The 18,057-nt window shown below is 52.5% G+C and overlaps 1 long non-coding RNA gene across 2 annotated transcripts in view; it reads left to right on the forward strand.

The window, feature by feature from the left end:
• Window positions 1-10,452: 10,452 nt before the first annotated feature.
• LOC137210008 (uncharacterized) overlaps window positions 10,453-18,057 on the forward strand; it is a 129,767-nt gene continuing 122,162 nt past the window's right edge. The window contains exons 1-2 of one of the 2 annotated variants that reach the window (XR_010936229.1): window positions 10,453-10,953; window positions 13,341-13,454. This is a non-coding gene — a long non-coding RNA (uncharacterized lncRNA). The remainder of the gene's footprint in view (window positions 10,954-13,340; window positions 13,455-18,057) is intronic. The other variant, XR_010936230.1, reaches the window with a different exon arrangement.

The following is an 18,057-nucleotide window of genomic DNA, read 5'->3' on the forward strand; positions in this document are numbered from 1 at the left end:
GTAGGGATAGAAGTATGGTATAAAGTGTTTGCAGATGCAGGCTTTCAGGGGAAGAAACCTGGCCTAGGGGTAAGAAACAAAAACTAGTTCTAGTCTAGCTTTTGCTGGAGGCTGATCTTTACCTACTTAAAGGGATAAGCTACCAGCTTTTGTGTGTTGTCTTGGAGCAGGTAAGCACCATCTTTCTTACTCCTGAATTCCATGACCTATACCTATATTGGCTTCAGTTTCAAAAGCAGTTCCATTTTAATCTTTGAAATCCTGATTCTACCATAATACCGCTTATGCTTGTCAAAACCCTTTGTAGTTGATGGATTAGGAAGAAATTTAGCACTGGGTCAATTATGGGAAAGTGCAAAGTTAATCCACAGCTGGCTAACAGACGAAGTGATCATGTATTGGCAATAGAAAAAAGGGGTTGGGGCTTCCCTGGTGGCAATAGAAAAAAGGGGTTGGGGCTTCCCTGGTGGCGGACTCTCTTCCCTGAGAGTACGCCTGCCGATGCAGGGGACACAGGTTCGTGCCCTGGTCCGGGAAGATCCCACGTGCCGCGGAGCGGCTGGGCCCGTGAGCCATGGCCACTGAGCCTGCGCGTCCGGAGCCTGTGCTCCGCAACGGGAGAGGCCACAACAGTGAGAGGCCCGTGTAACGCAAAAAAAAAAAAGGGGGGGGGGGTTGCATGAGAGTGCAAGAGAAGAAAGATCCTTTGGTAAACCAGCAGGATCTTATTAGATTCAGCCCCAGATTCCAGTTAGAGTTTTTCCTAAATGACGGTGCCAGACTTCATCCTGTTCGCCTGTGCTTACAATTCTGTCACCACTCCTTTTTTTTTCTGTCACCACCACTCAACCTGAGTGGCCCCTTTTTATTGTCAACACTTTAACCTCTCTCTTCCCGCAACTCAGCCCCCAGACGGCCATCACCCACTTTGCTGGGACAGCAGTATACAAAATACCCTAAATCCCGGCCCACGTGGCACTTCCATCTCAGGAGGCCTCCTAGAGGCTTTCAGCTCACTTCTGGATTCTGAGGGATGGACCTGCCCCCACTTTATCTTTCGGCCTGCTACAGTAAGTGGTCTGACCCTTCAGGGTCCCCCGCATCCCTCATCCAGGATGCTGGGCTGGACAAGAGTCAGCAACTGTGTAATATCCACACAACCTCAATTACACACCAACAACTGCAGGTGGTTCTGTGCCACACAGCTCAGCTTGTGAGTTCCTCTTTCAGTCTGCGACCCTGAAACAAAGCTGCTTTTCCCCATTCTGGCCTCGGCTGCTGCCTGACTCAGACTTCATGAAGCAGCAGTAGAGCCTAGTGGTTAAGAACGTGGACTTGGGGTATCGTAACTCCATTTCTACCACTTACTAGCTGTGTGACCTTGGACAAGTTATTTAACTTCTCTGATCCTCAGTTACCTCTTCCATGTATTGATGTATAACAAATTGCCCCCAAACTTTGAGCTTCTTTTCTTCATCTACAAAAAATAGGATTGTAAGAATTCAATGAGTTTTTACATTTAAAGTGCTTAGAAAAGTGCTCAGCATGTAGTAAAATTTCAGTATGTGTTTGCCATTATATCTCCTGGGTTCCTGCTCATTGAATCTCCCTGGGGCTTAGAACCCTCTTGCTCCTGATGACTCCTGAATAAGATGCTTTGGTAATGGAGACTGTGTGGAATTACTGGTGACTCTACCTTCTTCCAAAAATTCTTTGAAATATCCTTCATATAAGATAGAAACTAGAGGGGACTTCCCTGGTAGTCCAGTGGTTAAGAATCCACCTTGTAATGCAGGGGACACAGATTCGATCCCTGGTGGGGGAACTAAGATCCCACATGCTGACGAGCAACTAAGCCCACAACTACTGAGCCTGTGTGTTCTAGAGCCCGTGCACCACAACCAGAGAGAAGCCTGTGCACCACAAGGAAAGATTCCATGTGCTGCAACTAAGATCCAATGCAGCCAAAAAAAAAAAAAAAGAAAAGAAACTAGGTAAGAATATGGCAATTGGGCTTCCCTGGTGGTGCAGTGGTTGAGAGTCCGCCTGCCAATGCAGGGGACACGGGTTCGTGCCCCCGTCTGGGAAGATCCCACATGCCGCGGAGCGGCTGGGCCCGTGAGCCATGGCCGCTGAGCCTGCGCGTCCGGAGCCTGTGCTCTGCAACGGGAGAGGCCACAACAGTGAGAGGCCCGCTTACCGCAAAATTAAAAAAAAAAGAAAAATATGGCAGTAAAGTGGAAAACAACTTTAAATATTAGATAAAACTGAGGCAAGGTTAGTCCAAAAGTCATCATCACAAGGTGCTGCTAAAGTCTGACCACGCTTTGTCTCTGAGGTTCCTAGCAGCCAGAGTTAAAAGGGAAACACTTTAAATTCAAATTTTAAAAATGTTAACAAAATTCAAAGCATCCATAGGATATGAGTGAAGCTTTCTTTCCACAGTGCAGAGCACAGTGCCAGGGGCAATTAAGCTCAAAATGCTCTTTCTAGCAAGGGCCCAGATGCAGATGGCTGGCCTTCCCTGTTGGTGGAAACATAGAAGACATCGCTGCCACTCAAGAAGGGCTCAGGGATTGGGCGGCAATGGCTGATCTTCCCACTAGATGGCGCTCGTGGATTATCTTTGCTCATAGTGCCTCCTCGAAGTTGCAGCAAGCAATTTCGGTTTTCTTAGTTGATTTCACGTAGTATTAAATTCTTATGTTCTAGCATGTTTCTGAAGGTCACATAAGCCTCCGCCTCTCTGTCCCAATCCATTGTTACAGTGGGTTTCGAGGTGGGTCGGAGCCAGGAGGAAGAGGGGATTCTGCCTCACCTTCCTTCCCCTCCTCCATTCACCCACCCCCATTAGCAACAGCTTTTGCCACTGCAAATCCCAGAGTATAGGTTTGCAGTGACCATGACAACTGCTGGAGCTGAGCCCACTGACAAGTTACCGTGACAACTCTGAGCCCAAGGGGGACCCTTGTTCCTGGGTGTGAGACAATATAACCAAAGGCTAGAAGACCTGGGCACTCAAGGAATGTGGTGGTTAAACTTTGTGGCTTTTTCCAGGTGCATTTTGAATTCTAAGTTGGGATGTCAGGTCCACCAATGACATACCTATGGCCACACAAAACCAACTTTACATAGCTTGATGCATCCAAGGAACCCAAACACCAGGCAAGCCTTTGGACCCTCTCAGTCTGAAGGTCAGGTTGGGCTTTTTGTAGGATCAAGTGGTTGAGGCCAGCTCGAAAAGCAGGGAATGATTAGGGCTGGTGGGTTGGGAGAAAAGGGACTCTTGCTGATTGGATCTGTGGGGAATGTTTTCTATGTGACTATGGCTTTGCTAGATCCATGAATCAGTTTTTGCGATTTAGAAGTTAAGATCTTGAAGGCAGTCAGTCAACTGGTTTCTCAGTCTGCCATCTTCCAGTAGCTCTTGAGGTCATGGCTGTATCTTTTTCATATCCCCAAAGCCCGGCACATAACAGATGCTCTTTGTTGGGTGGGTGAATGAACTCACAAACACCGCCTCCTTTCCGGGGTTGTCCCAAGATGGGCGAGCAGACAAGATAGCGGATTCATGGAATACATATTCAAGAAGTACTGACTTTATGCCAGGCACTGGGCCAGGTGCTGGGAACACCACGATGGGCAAACCAGACAGGACCATGTCCTGAGGGAATCAACAAATACATGCAAGACTACAAAAGAGTCTCAGCTTTGAAGGAACAGCACTGGTGCTAAAGAGCAGATGATGGGGCACTTGGCTTGGTCAGGAAGATTTCCTGGTGAAATGATAGTTGCCCTGAGATGTGAATGAAGAGTGGAGTTAAGTAGGTGAAGAGATGGAGGGAGAATGTTCCAGGCAAGGAGTACGGCCAGTGCAAAGGCCAGGAGATGGAAATTCAAGGGCCTGAGGAAGAAGGTCAGTGCTCCTGGAGGATGGAGACTCATAGCACAAGCATTGTGTAGGATGCCCCAGCCCAGGCAGGGCTCTACCAGCCTTTTGATGGATTTCTATTTTTATCCTAAGAAAGATAGGGGTGGCGTTACTCCTTTTATAGCTCGAGGTGGGCTGTGTTTCAGAGCTGTCAAACGATTCTGCAGAAATCCTAGGTGAAGCCATAAACATTGGAGCCTCTCCTGGTGGTCCTGCAGTGTATGGGAAGTAATTGAGCTTGTGTTCGAAGGGATTTGTCTGGCTTCATTGTGGAGAAGGGACCTGAGGAGGGCAAGAATTGGGCGTGGCAGCCTGGTTAGGCTCTGGCATTGGGACCAGATGGTGGTGGTGCAGTGAAGGGCTGCTTCAGAGGTAAATGGGCAAGACGTGGTGAGTTGGATATAAGGATGGAGGAGACGGAGGGGGAGGATGCCTCTGAGTTTCTAGCTTGTGTAACTGGATAATGGGCTCGGTCACTGACACGTTGGTCACAAGAGAAGAGGACCAGGTTTTGAGGGGAGGCTTGTGAGTGTGGTCTTGGACATGTTTGCATTTGAGGTGACTTTGGGGTGGGGATATCAGTGGGAGGCTGGGTACTCAGTCTGGAGTTCAGAGAGAGGCCCAGCCCAGAGGCTGCGTATGGTTCTGTGCGTGTGGTAACAGCACAACCAAAGAATGTCAGCCGAATGACATGCCCTTTTGGAGAAGTTGCTGTCGTGCCCCTTTGGTCATAGGTGGGTGCGGGTGTTTTGGGGGACTTCGGCTCTCTTCCAAAATCCCCAGGTGGGGTCCACTGGGACAAGCGTAGCCCTAGAAGTGAATCCAGGAAGAAACAAAGGCAACCACACAAGTGGTGACGTCCATTGGTTTGAAGGTGGCAGCCTGGAGTAGAGAAGGAGGTGTGGCCACATCCAAAAGTCTAATCCAACCATATCCTACCCTTTCACAGGGCACCCCACATTCACTCACATCTCATCAGCTGGCACCTCAATTACCTGTGATTACCGAGCACAGACTGAGGCAAATGGGAAGACAAGCGCACACAGCAGAGACTCACATCTTCAGACCCTTGTACCTGAGGTTAGTGCAGTCTCTTCAAATTCAAAATGTTCTGGAAACTCAAAAGTTTTTTGTTTAGTTCGGTGCAAACTCATTTGGCCTCAAAACCTGCCTGAAGGGACATGAAGCTGTTTATAGTGTTTATTTATCCTAGTTGGTGCGAATAGTCACACATTTTGCTGCAGGAATGTGGTGTGTTTGATTACAGGGTGTTGTGCTGTTCCAGAGCCCGCAGCTGGTGGTGGTGGCGTGTGGGGGGTGGTCACCTTATACAGATACTGTGAATAATTCTAAATTCCAAACACATTCCTTCAAATTCTAGAAGGGGGCTAGTGGACCATTTTATCATCAGTCTTTTACTACTCAGGGGAGCATACAAGAAAATTTAAGCATGCTAAAAATGATGCTCTTGAAAGTGTGAAAAGCATGATCCCATGTTGGTAGAAACAATTGGTTTTTGAGCACTCAGAACACTGCTAAACAGTGTTCTAGACACTGAGGATGGTGCAGTGAACAAAACAAGGCCTATGAGTTCACAAAGCTGACAAAATTGTACTTTTAAAATTCTATAAAAGATGCACACACAGATTTGCAGATATGAAGTACTTGAAGGTCAGACAGTAAAATTCTAAAACAGGCATTATGAGTAATTTGTTTTCTTTTTTTCTTCTCCACATTTCCAAATTTTCCTCTAATGCTCAGCACTCGTTTTGGAATTATTATTATTATTATTTTTTCAGTACGCAGGCTTCTCACTGCTGTGGCCTCTCCCGTTGCAGAGCACAGGCTCCGGACGCTCAGGCTCAGCGGCCATGGCTCACGGGCCCAGCTGCTCCGCGGCATGTGGGATCCTCCCGGACCGGGGCACGAACCTGTGTCCCCTGCATCGGCAGGCGGACTCTCAACCACCGCGCCACCAGGGAAGCCCTATTATTATTATTTTTAAAAGAGAATGGAGATCTTTAATTAACTAGGAATTTCTACGAACCTACAGCAGGACCGGAGCCCTCCTCTGCCTCTGCAGTCGGGTAGTCGCTGTAGATGCGGGGGGAGTCTCCGTGCACTTCTGAGTCCGCACCAGCAGAGGGCGCCGCGCTCACGGGGCTCGGGGCGGGGCCGCGGCCGCGCTTTTCTCCCCAGCAACACCCGCCCGCGCGCCGCTCCGGAGGCGCGGCCTCCCGGCTTTCCCCGCCGGGCCTCCCCACCCGCCCCGCCCCCCGCCCGCAGAGCACCCAGCCGGGGCGGCGGCCGCGCTGCTCGGACCTAGCCAGCGCCTCGCCCTTAAGTCCGGGCCTACCCTGGCGCGGTGGGCGGTACCCGGCTCCTCGCAGACCCGCCCGCGCAGCGCGGGAGGGAGGAGGGGGTGCCGCGCGCGGCCCCGCCCGCCCGGGCCGTCTGCCCCCACTCCGCACCCGGCGCCGCCCTCCCTCTCCCTGCCTCCGCCCTTCCGCGGGGTTGGCCGGGCCGTGGCTGACTCGTACTTTGGAGCCGGATGGGGAGACGTGACTGCCGAGATACGGGCTGCGCCGGGAACAGGCGCGGGGGGAGGGGGCGGAGGCCGAGTTTCTGGGCACCTGGCGGCCGGGGCGGATGGGGAGGGCAGAGGCTGCCCCCTCCCCCCGCTCCGGGTTCCCAGGGGAGCGGGAAGGGAAATGCGCCCCTCCCTGGCGCTCGGGGGCCCCCGCCCTGGGCCTCGGCGTGTGCGCGTGTCGCGCCGGTTCCGTTCCTTCTGCTCCTCTGCTCTGCCGCGCCCCGGGCCGCCCTGCAGCGGGGAGAGTCTGGCCTGGGAGGGCGGCCAGGTTAGCAGTCGTGTCCGCCGTAGGTGGTCAGTCCTCTCTCAGGAACGAGGGAAGGAATTTATGCAGTCAGATCCAACCAATATTGAATCCCAGCCTCGGTCCAGCTTAGTTTCCTAATCTGTGAAATGGGAAAAGGAATACCTAACCTCCCAGTAGGCCCGCAGGTTTCACACCAGGAACCTTGTGACGCCAGGAGATGTGCCGGGGAGAATTCTAAGGGACGGAAGAATTATCCATTCCTAAATCCAAGAAAGGGCCATCTCGTGGCGTCTCTACTGCATTTCCCAAGGCCTTCGACAATCTCTTGTTCGCCCTCATTTTGCCCAGGAAAGACCTTCCAATACACACTAGTTACCCTTCATAGAGTTTCCTCCTCCGTAATGGGGATTAAAAGGGAGAGGAGTGCACAAGCACTTCAGTGACACACTTTCTCTTTGGGTTAAATGCGTCCGCCCTAGGATTAAGTTTGGCTTTTCTAGGGCTCTGATTGCAAACAAGGCTTGAGATGAAAAACTCAAAATCCCAAGATCTTAGAGTCAAAAAGCGGGGTTGGGGGAGGTCTTGCCCCACTATGCTTAACTGCTGGTCTTTCACATTTCAGTCACTGCTCTGCCACTTGCTGGTTGTGCCTGCTTTACCAAGGTACTGAATGTCGCTGTCTCAGTTTTCTCAGCTGTCAAATGGGAACACAACACTGCTTGGTGGTGACAGGCTCAGGTATCCAGGATGGATCTCTGACTTTCACAAACTCTCATGAGTCCTTTAGGCAGCATTGCCATTTGTCAGGAAATTCTTCCTAGTTGTAGATCCTCCCCAGGTTCAAGGCCATATTTCTGCTTCTCAGTCCTGGGAGAGGACCGTTGGTTCCCCCCTTGTTAATGTCATTTCCCTTGCAGCAGACAGGCCACTGCCAAGCTCCTCAGCCTGACCTTCCTTTACCCCTGGCTTCAGATATGGTTTTGGGGTCCTCCCCAAATCCTGTAGATTGAGGAGGTGCGGGTGGACAAATGCTGAGAGAGCTGAGAGGCCCAGACATGGACATTTTCCCTAAATTTGTGACTTACTAGCAAAACAGGAAGAAAAGAATGCTTACTGAAAATTACCTCCACGCTGGGGTGATTTATCTCAGGGCCCTCACAAGAACCTTTGAGGCAGGAAGCATCACCTCCTTTTTGCCCGTAAGAAAGCAGAGGACCTGTTGCCCAGGTCCCCAATCTGTCCTTAGCTGGGTCCTCCTCCACCTCTGAGGACAGAATGTTACAGGTGGTGCCACCTCCACCTAGGGCCTCTTCCAGGTATGCCTTGTCGACAGGAAATGGCTGCAGTTCCTACTGATGCCTGGTTCTCCTGCCAGTGAGGTTCATGGTCGTTATCACTGGCTTGAAAGGCCAGTTGGCTCTTGGGAAACAAACAGAAGCCTCACCCTCCCTTCCTGTTGGAAACTTTGGCCTCAGCTGCAGAGTGGATGCCTGGGAAACACGTTTCAACTCCAGCCTTGGGGAGCCCAACTGCTCCTGGAGATCTGCCAAGGCCGCTCTCGGGGGAGGTGGGGGGTTGTTGGAGTTGGGAAGTCTGAAGGCCAGGGGGCCCCCGCTCTGGGAGTGTGGGCCTCATCTGGACACTCTTGACAGTGACCATCTGCATCAGTGGTTCTCATTCCTGGCTGCCCAGTGAAAGAATGCTGATGCCTGGGCTCCACCCCAGACCAGTGAAATCACCTTTCTGGGAGGGAGCCCATGTGTCAACATTTGTGATTTCTAAAGCACCCCCAGGTAATTCCAGAGTGCTGTCGCGGTTGAGAAACACTGAGGGAGATCAATACAAACAGTGGTCAAAGGACAGAATGGGAAAGCATTCGATATCTGAACAAAGGAGGGTCTGCGTTAGAGACCAACTAATAAAAGCTGTCCGAGGCAGGAAGGCTCCTTCGGCGGTGGCTGAGCAGGACTGTGGAACACTTGGAAAGAGTCCACCCGTCTGGGAACTGGCATGACTCGGTGCCCAGGGACAGAGGGAGGAACCCAGCATGACTCCAGGTCCCTCTGGGCCACTGTGCCTGCTTCTGAGATCCACGTTCGTGCTGCCGGGAGAGGCCCCTGATGCTCCTGTGCGCCTCAGTTCTTCCAGTCCAATTGGATTGCTTGCCGTTCCCAGAACTCCCCCTGATCTTTCCCCTTCTAGGTTTTGGTTCCCGGCATTTGATTCCATCTGGAATGTCCTTTCCCCATCTGTTGAAATCCTTCCTCTTCAAGGTCCCTGCCCTAATGCCAGCTCCACCAGGAAGCCTCCACCTTCTGGAAGCGCCTTCTGGAAGCGCCTGTACCCCCTTCCCAGACTGTCACTGCCCTGGTGTGCGCAGGGTTGTCTCCCTGGCCAGGCTGTAGATGCAGGAAGGGCGGGGACGATCACACTCCTCTGTGCCTCTTCCTCCCCAGCCTGTCTCTGGGGGTGGGGTGGAGGCGTCTTGCGTGGAGGAGCCCCACGCTTTTCCTGAATGCTACAGAATTTGTCCCTGTTCCAGGACAGGGTGGACAGCCACAAAGATAAATCCTCTCTGCTCATGCCCCTTCCTGATAGTTCTCTGGCCCGTCCGCTCCATTTCCGGAGTGTCAGGGGGGCTTGTGGTTAGCAGGCAGCGACAGGAAAGAGCTGAGGCCAGGCCTTGACCCAGCACGTGGTGTCCGCAGCACCAGAGCAGCTTCCCTTGGGGAGGGACGGGTAGAAAGACTGAGGCAGGGGATGAGAGCATCGAGTCCCTGGATGCTGGCGCAGTCCCTTCCCACAGACAGACCCAAAGTCTTAAAGGGAGGGGTAGGACCCCGTGACCTCGGGCGCCGCCGAGGCCAGTGCTGGAGCCACGGAACCGCCTCCTCCCGACAGCGGGGCGTCCGCCAGCCCGCGCCGCAGGTGACCCCGGTCGCTGCCAGTCGTCCCCGCTCCCCGCCGAGCACCCCCAGCGCCCCCGCCGCAGCCGCCTTCTTGGGGTTTTCCGGCTCGGAGCGCCTCAAACGACCTCGGCAGCCGCCGGCCCGGGCCGCTCCCCCGCCCCGCCCCCCGCCTCCCTGGCCGCGGAGCAGGGCTTTCTGATGAGTCAGCGGGAGCCGGGGAGCCTCCAGCCTCCCTGGGCATCTGCTCCGGTGACGCACCGTGACTCACGGGCGCCTGGGCAGCCGCAGCCGCCGAGCGCGCAGCGCGGAGCCGGGACGCCGAGCGCAGACCCCCGCCGCGGCCGAGCGGCCCCCGGGAGGGCCCGGCTCCGCGCCCCGCGACCGGCGTCTGGCTCCTCCCGCGCGCCCAGCGCCTCCAGCCTCCCGCCTCCCACGCCTCCCGCGCCTCCCGCTCCCGCCCGCCTCCGGCACCCTCCTCCCCCGGCCCCTCGGCTCCCCTGGCCCCAATCCAAGCTGACATCAGATGCTGGCCGCCCGGCCACCCTCTGAGTCAACAGTTTCCGAAGCGGAGCCCGCTGCCAGGGGCAGGGAGAGAGCGCTACCTCCGGGGGAGGCGGTACGGGGCTGGCCGGGGCTGGCAGCCGCGGGAGGGTGGAGGTGGGTGGGGACCAGCGGAGCTTTTTACAAGAAGTCACGGGGGGTAGGGGAACCGAGAGGGTGAAAAACGCCCTAAGGAGCTGCCTGGGCGGGGAGGGAATCTGCGCCCGGAGCCACGTGCTGGAGCCGGCGCTGGGTGGGTGGCTTGGGGAGGCGTGGGGGAGGGAGAGGCCCTTGCTGGGAAAGGCCCCAGGCCACGTTTCTGGGGGAGGAGAAGAACCGCGGGTGGACACGCTCGGCCTCAGGCCACCAGGGAATGTTCGTGTCTGGAGAACGCGGCCCAGATCCCTTTGATGGGAGCAACTCTGGCCAAGCCTGGAGGGCTGGCCCTGCCTGCTTAGGGTTGGACCTGAAGAAATGCACTGGCCTAACCCAATGGCCTCCGCTGACCTCGGTGGGATGGGGTTAGGGCTGGAGGCACCTACACCTTCCACCCCTCAAAGAGGATGTCTGTCCAAGGGTCAAAGAATTGGAGAGGCTGAGTAAGTTGACGGTGGGTGGCTGCCCAGTGAAGGCGGGGGGGGGGGGGGGGGAGTAGTAGGAAGAAGGAAGGAGGCATAAAAAGAAGGAAGAAGAATTTTAAGAACATGCCAAGGACATAACTGCAGTCCTTGGAAAGGTGAGTTTCCTACTACCTGAGGAATCCTCAGAGGAAAGAAAATGGATTCGCTGCAGGAAGGAATGTGGAGCCTGGGCTTCTTCCTCTGACTAAGAGACTGGAGCCTCTGGGTGCTCTGGTCTGCCACTGTCCGTGTTGAGCACCCACTTTGAGAGGCTGCCTCCTGTGGCTCTAGGATGCTCAAGAAGGGCAAAAGACCCTTTAAAAAGTACCCACCTGCAGTGGCCTAAGCGGCACCTAGAAGCTTCCTTAACCCTGACAGTTTTCTCTGCCCTGTCAGAAGGGAGAGGAGCCAGGAAGACAGAAAGGCAGCAAAGCTCCACAGGCACCTGGGTTTCCTCCTCTCCCACTCCATCCCACCTCACCCCACCCTCCCTTGACCCCCAGGATGAGCAAGACACAACTGCCGTTAGTGGGCCTCCAGCTGCAATTTATTCTCAGTCTCTTTCCGGGATTTGACTTGCCGTTCTTTCCAAAGCCACGGCTCGACAAGTGATGCCAGCCCATGGAGGGGGTGTTGTGTCTCATCTTGCAGGCAGAAGTAGCACAAGAGCTGGGTGAACCAAACGCATCCGGATCTGTCCAGAGCTGTTTGTCAGTATGGCCTCACAGGACCACGTGAGCTGCCTCTTGCCCCATGTGACCCCCATTCAAACCCAGGCAGAGCAAGAGCTCCCGGCCCCCTTCTCCTTGGGCAGCCTTCTCCCAAGTGTGTGGATGGGTGGCTCATTCCTGCCAGGTCAAAATAGCATTGAGCCAGACTTCTGGGAAGCTCTGTATTCCAGGCCTCTGTAGAAGAGTTAAAAATAACAGCTCTTGGGAAGCCAGGGGGTCTGGTTTGCTGAGGTGGGACAAGATGCAGAGCCCTGTGACATCAAAGGGCAGAAATACTGGCTGGGGATCTGTATGGAAAGTGTTAGTAGCAGGAGGTCCTGGGCCTTGTGTGGTTGCCTTTCGGGGAAGTTGGTGGGCTGGACCAGTGGGGGTTATCCTAGGAGGCTAAGGCCAGGTGCAGAATGGGGGCTGTGGCCGGATACTTAAGCCACAAACACTGCAACCCCCAACTTCCACTTTTTTTTCATGCTGAGAACTCTCTTGGTAGAGGCTGCTTCCTCCAGTGTTTTAAATTCTGATTTCTCATGTATCTGTCAGAGAGACAGTTATCACGATCTGGGTGAAGCTCTTTTCTGCCATTCCACAATCTGTGGACTTGTAGCCCTCCGCACCTGCACATAACCCTTACCATGCTTTGCCTGGCCTGAGAGGTTTTACTGTCTTCAACTTCCCTCTCTACCCGGAGGCCTACTGGGAGGCCCAGAGTTTCATCTTTGCAACTCCCTCTTGGTGGAACTCATGGGGAAGTGAAGTAGCGTCACCTCTGCCCTCCTCTGCCCCACGCTTGGCCTGATAGCCTCCTTTGTGTCTGAGGGCACTTCCTGTTTGCTGTGTCTGCTGCTTCCACAAGAGCTTCATCCTGGGTTTTGACCCAAGCTGCTCTTTGCCTGACAGTTCCGCCCAGCCTTTGGGACCCTGGCTTGTTATCCTGATTGACACCTGGCAGCTGTTCAGCAGGGAGAGCTTATGCATCTTCCCTTAGCAGTTGGAACTAGGGCAAAGGGTCGATGGAGCCTAAGTGTACTTCACTAAAGCCAGCCAGCCCGTTGCGTGTGCCTGCACATCCAGGAATGCAGGTGGACCTAACTGAAGCTAACATGTCCTGTGTAAATCCACAGTCATACAAAAAATAAGGGCTGCAACCCTTCACAAAACTTTTTTCAAAGCATATCATTAAATATGAGATTCCTGGTATATAGTTAGAGGGCTCATTTTCCTTGCAACTTCTGAGGAATAGATATATTGAAAGTGAGATACAAAATTAGGAGATGAATTAGCAGAGATTAGACTATTTTCAGGGGTCGTGTGACAAAGTCCTGTATTACTGCAGATGCCAGAAAAGTTGGAGATGAAACTGAGCCGAATGAGGAATATCTTGCCTCGAAAGATTGGGCGTAACTCCTCAAAACATCTGGCATCCCTTGGTAGCGTTTATCACTCCACTGAAAAGTTGACCTTCTTCAGCCATCCTTGACCACGTAATGGAGCAGAGAGTGGGGCACTGTGTGTCAGAAAATCTGGTTCCGTCTCTGGCTCTGCCGTGTCTGAGCTCTGCTACCTTGGGCCACCTGCTGATCTGTCTGTGCCTTGGTTTCTTCTCCTGTAAAATAGAGATCCTTATACCTACCTCTTAGGGCTCTTGTGGGGACCAGAGGAGGTAATTGACACTTGGTGGGTGCTCAGTAAAGGGTAGCTTAAAATGTTTTAGACTTTCTAACTGTTGGGATAACAACTTCCTTAAGTGTATAATCTTCTCCATTGGGATTCTTTAGGTTTAGGGTCAAGAAGAATTGGGATTCTTCTGTCCAAGGTCAAGAAGGTCAAACAGAGAGCATTGAGCTCTTTTTCAGAAGCCACTGGAGCAAAGACCAACATCTCTAGGAGAGGTAAGGAATTTAAGAGCAGCACAATCTGCTAACCAATCGTGGATTTCAGGCCTGAGAGAAACCTGATAATGAATCATTCTGAGGCCTAATCAGTGACAAAGATGACCTTTGCCCAGACACTGGCATGTCTGAGCTGCTGAATGAGCCTTTAGTGCAGGAGGTGTTGAAAGAGCCTAATAAATACTTATTCATTGAGTCAAATCCAAGAGTTTGAAGACAAATGCAAAGTTTATATTTTGTGTGCCCCTTGACCGTGTGAGATGTTACCCTGAGGGAAAACACTAAATCAGACCCTGCTCTAGTGTGTGATGGGTCCCAGAGCCACATATCGGGGCCCTGGACTCTTGCTTCTGTGAATGGGAGCAGGTAATGTTCCCAGGAAGGACAGATTAATGGGCTGCATTGGACATCCTTTGGAGAGGGAGTAAGAACTGTCCTTTGCACCTCACCTCAGCTCTTTTTGGCCCATCTGACACCAATCCAGGGAACATATGGTATATTAGTCTCCTAGGACTGCATAACCGAGCACCACAAACTGGGTATCTCGAAACAACAGAAATGTATTTGCTCAGAGTCCTGGAGGCTGGAGGTTTGAAATCAAGGTATCAGCAGGGCCCTGCTCCCTCCGAGACTCTGGGTGGACTCCTTCCTTGGCTCTTCTTCCTAGCTTCAGATAGCTGGCAGTCCTTGGCATTCCTTGGCCTGCAGCTACATCACTCCAGTCTCTGCCTCTGTTAGCCTGTGGTGTTCCGTGTGCGTCTTCATATGGCAATCTCCTCTTTATTAGAACCCCAGTCATACTGGGTAAGGGCCCACCCTAATAGCCTCTTCTTAACTTGTTACACCTGCAAAGACCCTGTTTCCAAATAAGGTCACATCCACAGGTACTGGGGGATTAGGATTTTACAATATCTTTTTTAGGGAAAACAATTCAACCCATAACATATGGTAAGAGCCATACTTTTGATAAACAGGCTGCCGCACAGGCTGAGAAGGTCGTCAACATGGGCATTCTGCCCTGTGCCAGCAAGGGGGCAAATTGGGACAGTAAGTTGGCAGTCCATCTATCAGGAGCCTCAGAAACATTCATATCCTTTAATCCAGTGATTCACAACTGGGAATTCAGCTGTAGGAAGTCATCAAAAATGTTGATAAAGGGCTTCCCTGGTGGCGCAGTGGTTGAGAGTCTGCCTGCCGATGCAGGGGACACGGGTTCGTGCCCCGGTCCGGGAAGATCCCACATGCCGCGGAGCGGCTGGGCCCGTAGGTCATGGCCGCTGAGCCTGCGCATCCGGAGCCTGTGCTCCGCAACGGAAGAGGCCACAACAGTGAGAGGCCCGCATATCGCAAAAAAAAAAAAAAAAAAAATGTTGATAAAACCTTATGCACAGAGGTATTCATCTCAGTGTTGTTTATAATAATTATTAGAAACAACTTCAATGTCCAGTAGTTAGGGATGGTTATTAAAATAAGCCACATCTACATGAGGGGGGTGTTATATGGCCTTTAGAAATGATATTTCCAGAAAAAAATTTGTAACATGGGAAAAAATGAAATAAAATGATATATTCTATATGTTGTCAACTTTATAAAAAATATACAAGGAAGAAAAACATCAACATAATGTTAGAAATCTCCCCCCTTCTTGTGAGAGATTATGAGTGGTTTTTGAAAATTATTATTATGGCATTATATATATTCTCTGCATTAGCTTTATAACCAAGGAAAAAAAACCCTAATGTTATTTTTAAAATAGACATATAACTAGTTTCCTGGAATATACATTCCAGGGAAGTTCTGGCTGGGAGGAGAGTAGCAGCTGCTGGGTGTCCAGCTGATTTCTGTGTTTATAAGCCATAGCCGTAACCCTCTAGAGTTTCTCAACATGTAGTTGGATGGCTCCTTGCCTCAGAATTACCCATGATGCTTATTTAAAAATGCAGAATTCTAGGCCCAACCCTAGGCCTACTAAATCAGGATCTCTGGGCGCAGGGCCCAGGAATTTGCATTCTTATAGGCTCTGCACACTTGAGTTTGAATTCCCCTTGCCTTAGAGGCTGTGGACAACGCACTCATCAGTAATCCAGCATGGTTTCTCACATCAGTCACTTTTGCTTTGAAGAGAAATTATTCTTTTTATAAAGTTCATTCTTGGTTGTGCCTAAGACAGGAAGCTGCAAAACATATTCAAAAGAATAGAAAATTCATAATTGTATTTTATTTTGGAACTCAGTAACAGCAAGTTGTATTTCCTAATTTGCATTAGGCTAATAATTAAAACGAATTAACATTCCCAGACTCTACCCTAGGTTGGAATTGAGTAGCTGCAGGAGGACATCAGCCCACAGGGAAAGCTTTACCCTACTAACAAGTGGGTATTCCACATGCCGTTAGTTGAGAATCGTAGTTATAGACATGATTACTTTTAACTCACAACCTGAGGTGTCCTTTATTGATTGGTTTAGGGGAGCGCTATCAGAGGACAGTAGAAAGTTCTCCACTTTGAGGTGTGTGCTGGCTCAGGGCAGGTGGTGGCTGAGAAAGCCCTACCAGCCCTCTGGGGCTGTGACTTGTCCAGACCCAGGGGAGCTGTAACTGCTGGGCTGGGGGAGGGACAGCAGCTGTGCAATTTCAGCCATCTCGTCAGTAGGTGAAACTCAACACCGCAAAGAGGCAATAATTCAGGGTATTAGTCCACACTTGTTGCTTCCGGAGTTGGTCACAGCCTCCTAGGAGAAAAGATGAGCCATCCTGAGAATGAAGACAGCTCCAGGTGGGAGCTGTAAGAAAAAAGGGCATCTTGCCTCCTGGCAGGGACCATATCCCCCCTCTGTGCCCTCTCGCCCTCTCGTAGAACAGATGGCTTCAGGCTGCAGGACCCTGCACCTGATCCGCGCTTTTTGGGGCGGGAAGAGGGCCACAGGAGGTGGGTGAAGTGCGTGGCCCCTTTTAATAACACCTTCCATTTGTGCTGTGTCATAATCCCCAGCGCTCTGGCAGTACTGGATCGCCCCGCGGTGGGAAATGAGACCTGGATGGGCAGGGCTGTCGTCAGCTCACCAACTCAGGGAGGCCCCGAGCAGTGGGGCTGAGAGCCGGGCTCTGGGGAGCACAGGGCAGGAGGTCAGGCCAGTTGTGCCTTCTTCCCTGCGGCATGGGGAGGGAGGGAGCAGAGGAAGGCAGCCAAAAGGGTTAGGACCCATCAAGGAGGAAAAACTGTAAAAGGAAGCCCTGTAACTTTCATACAACATGTAATTAACTCTCAGCAGAAGATGCCATGGATTCATAATGGGAGCCGACAGCGGGGGAGGAAGGCTCTGACAAGCATGAGATTTCTTGGGGGTTTTTTTAAATTTAATTTTTAAAGGAACACGAACAGTTGCAATTATAATCGTGGACCTTCCGTGATAGTGTCTCCCCAGCAGCAAGCCAGCTCATGCTGTCCCCCACCCTACCCAGGCAGGATGAGCAGGAAGGGCTTTTCTGCCTGGAGCTCTCTCCGGGCTCCTGGTGCCCCAGGGTGGGTCTGTCAGCAGCTCCTGCTCTGTCAGCCTGCCGGGCGTGTGAGTCCATCCCAGAGCCCTCTCTTCTCCGTGACAGCTGTCCTTGGAGTCACCCTGGTCTCCAGCCAGGGGCTCCCAAGGTCGCCCTTCTGGCAAAGCCCAGGCCTCCTCCCTAGTGCCCTGCCCTCAGTAGGGTGGCCGCACCCCATGAGGAAGGGAAGTGCAGCTGGAGAGGAAAGGCAGGGAGCCCCGGGGTGGGGTGGCTGCAGGTGGGCAGTGCCTGGACATCCGCCAGAACAAACAGGGCCAACGTTCTCCCAGGCACAAAGGGCACTCTGTGCGGGACACACCCAGCCCCGTGTACAATCTAGGAGGCTCACGTTTCCTAACACAAAGGAGGCCCATTCCCAGACAGTCCTGGGTGTGGCCCGTAGGCTGAACCCTGCTGGGCAGGGCCCCGTGACCCATCTGGATGGGTGACTTCAGTCCTCATTATGCTCTGGTCTGCACATGAGGATGGAGAGAGGCCGCTTAACTCCACAGGACATTGGGCAACTGCCTTTTCTTCCTCTGGGAAAGAGGCTGTGAACTATGAAGAGGACATTCATTTTTTTTCCCCTTAAAATTTATTTATTTATTTAATTTATTTATTTTTGGCTGCGTTGGGTCTTCGTTGCCGTGCGCGGGCTTTCTCTAGTTGGGGCGAGTGGGAGCTACTCTTCGTTGCAGTGCACGGGCTTCTCATTGCAGTGGCTTCTCTTGTTGCGGAGCACGGGCTCTAGGTGCGCAGGCGTCAGTAGTTGCGGCACGCAGGCTCTAGAGCGCAGGCTCAGTAGTTGTGGCGCACAGGCTTAGTGGCTCCGCGGCATGTGGGACCTTCCTGGACCAGGGCTCGAACCCGTGTCCCCTGCATTGGCAGGCAGATTCTTAACCATTGCACCACCAGGGAAGTCCCGAGGACATTCATTTATTGAACATATATTTCTTGGGCACCATCTAGGTGCCAGCAAGTAAAACAGACAAACTTTCCTGCTCTTAAGAGCTTACGTTTGACACAGAAGCATAGGCGCTTCTCCTCTGCATTCGTTTCCTAGGGCTGC

The sequence above is a fragment of the Pseudorca crassidens genome, chromosome 17 (genome assembly GCF_039906515.1).
Source record: "Pseudorca crassidens isolate mPseCra1 chromosome 17, mPseCra1.hap1, whole genome shotgun sequence".
Classification (NCBI taxonomy): domain Eukaryota; kingdom Metazoa; phylum Chordata; class Mammalia; order Artiodactyla; family Delphinidae; genus Pseudorca; species Pseudorca crassidens.